Source organism: Athene cunicularia (assembly GCF_003259725.1).
Source record: "Athene cunicularia isolate RWA chromosome 15 unlocalized genomic scaffold, athCun1 chr15_part1, whole genome shotgun sequence".
Lineage (NCBI taxonomy): Eukaryota > Metazoa > Chordata > Aves > Strigiformes > Strigidae > Athene > Athene cunicularia.
Window position 1 is genome coordinate 13,057,473 of NW_020799121.1, and position 2,652 is coordinate 13,060,124.

General features: G+C 43.9%; 1 protein-coding gene across 1 annotated transcript in view; it reads left to right on the forward strand.

Moving 5' to 3' along the window:
- Window positions 1-2,652, forward strand: part of RNF34 (ring finger protein 34) — a 31,657-nt gene that overhangs the window by 19,873 nt on the left and 9,132 nt on the right. The window lies entirely within an intron of this gene.

Consider the following 2,652-nt stretch of genomic DNA (forward strand, 5'->3'; position numbering starts at 1 on the left):
CCAATCGCCGCCGCCGTAATCGTCACGTGACACACGCCGCGGCCAATCAGATGCGGATTCGTGCGCCGCCACAGCGGGGCCGGCTGGCGGCCCGAGCCCAGGAGAAACGTTCCGGGGAGGGAAAGGTCCGGGCGGCGCCGCTCGCAGCGGAGCGGCCTCCGCACTGCTCCCGCGGGGCCTGCGGGGACGGCGGCTCGGTGGGGCCGGCGCCCAAACCGTGACCGCGTGAGGTCCCGGGGACCCTCTCACGGCCCTTCCTGGACGTGCCGCAGCCCTCTGAGGAAGGTGTGACCGCCACCGGCGTTGTCCCAGGCCGGGCCATGTGTCCCGGCGCGGAGAGCCACGCTGAGGGGCGCGAAGCACAGCAACTGGGCGAGGACAGGGCACGGGAGAGGCCAGCAGGGTCATACCGGGAGACTGATCCGCGCCCCGACGCCCTTGGTGTGGCTGGAGAACACCATGGAGTGAACTCACTCCCATTGGATTGGGTGTCCTGCAAATTATTTGTAAGGCGATGAAGATATTTCCAGACATAAGTTTTTATTTTCTCACTAATTTGTTAAAGTACTTCATTAAGGCATCACGTTTCCAAAGAAAATACTTCAATTATTATAATAGTTCTCATTTTTCTAAGTGAGAGCAAAACAAAGCTCAATATTATCATACATCTGCATGTCCCCGGGGATTTCAGTTGAGTTCCTCCTGATTCATGCCTGGGGGTGGTGAGAGGAGGAGTAGGCGAATCAAGCACGGGGTAATTTTCTAGAATACGTTTACATTTAAGACACTTAATGTTGCATTTAGTTGTTGCTGGGATAATTAATGATAGCTTTCCTAGCCCTCAATGAACTGAATATTCATTGAACTATATCTGAAAGTAAAACCCAGGAAATAACTACAGCTATTATGTTATAAAGGTCAATTTACTGACATTTCCTGAAAACAAAGTATGACGGCTTGGGCGGAGACACTGAAATGGTGGAGTGGCTTGGTGGGGAGAGGTGGGAGATGAGATAAAGGCCAGGCTGCAGCCAGCGTGTTCAGAACTTGGAGGAAGAAGGAAATGACACACATCTGGTTCTGACATTTCTGCATAACGCTCTGAAGCCAATGTGTGAACTCTGCTGACAACCCTTCAGCATGTGGCACAGAGAACACTTAGAATATGCTTTTTATATAAACTCGCACGCCTAAAATACAGCCCTCTAAATAAGCAGCAAGAGATTATTTTGGTTATATTAAATTCAAGATTAGGTAATGCGATTGAGAACGTCATCTTTTTTTCTTACCAAAAACAGGCTCAAGCCCGAGTAATATGCCTGAGTTTATGAGGTATAAAATAGTTACCATCTGGGTTTGGGGATATTTAGTGCAACACTGAATCTGTCAAACCAAGTCTCTGTAATCTGAAAACCTTCTCAAAGGTAATTCCGCAGTACTGTGGTATAAAAAGTGAATATTATAATGATTCTTCTTATAGGTATTAATATCCAATCTAAATTTCCCAAATAAAGCCCAGCAATTAACTTTACTTTTTTTTAACTTTACCATAAAATTTTCCAGATTGTTACACTAAAAACGAATTAATATTCTTGGTAAGAATCACTTCTCTACCTCGCTCTCTCATGATGTGTAAAACCTTGGGGGATTACCGAGCTGCAGCGAGTCATCCTCACTTGTTATTTCATGGCATGTAAATGGGACATCTAGCATTAATAGATTTAAATCTTTTAATGCTTCTTTGGCACAACCCCCAAGGCTCAGTGAGGGCAAGTCTTTTATTAATAGAACTTCTCCAAATGCTACTTTTCAGCCACAGAGTAGCCAGCGGACCTAAAGTTCCTCGTTTAAAATCAGTCTGTGTGGTTATATTTTAGACACACTAATGCATTAAAAGTGATCTCAAATCACATGTTACAAACATGATTCATCAAGATCTGCCCAAATTAAGACGGAAGTGGCAAGTGCAGCTGCCAGCACAGTCACCAGATCTCAGCTCTGTCAGGCCCACATTACTCCCTAAAACATCTGTGTTTGGGAGGATTTCTTGTTGGCAAGTCCTTAAGAGCTAACGGAAAAATTTTAGGTTTTGCTCGACTTGGCTCATCTGTGGGACAGAGCTTTTACCCCGCCTACAGTGACTGCAGGAGGAGCTCTCATGTTTTAATGTAAGATTATTAAAAAATACATCTGTGTATAATTTGATACTTCAGGGATGACTCTGAATCAATAGTTTAGGCATGACAGAAGTTTTAAAACCCAAGCTGTACTGATATTTCTTAAGGTGTCTTAAAGCAATCTCTTGCATGAGAAATGTGGGAAATGTGCCATCGCTTGTTCCAACATTGTATTCACAAGGCTTTTCTACTCTGTTTTCAGATGCTTTGACTAAAATTGCAAGCTATTATTGGAAAAAAAAAGGTCATTTTTTAATTAAATCATGTGTAAACGTTCATAGCATATCAAAAGCTTGTCGAGGGGCCTAATCATTTCTGAAAACAGATGACCTGGCTTTGAATTATGATATAGTGTCAGTGCAAATCCAGAAGTTGGACTGCATGAAGTATCCGCTCTTGATGCTAAAGCTGCCAAGACTGTGCTGTTCTTGTGGCAATTACATACAGATTTTTTTTTTTTTTTTTTTTTTTTTTT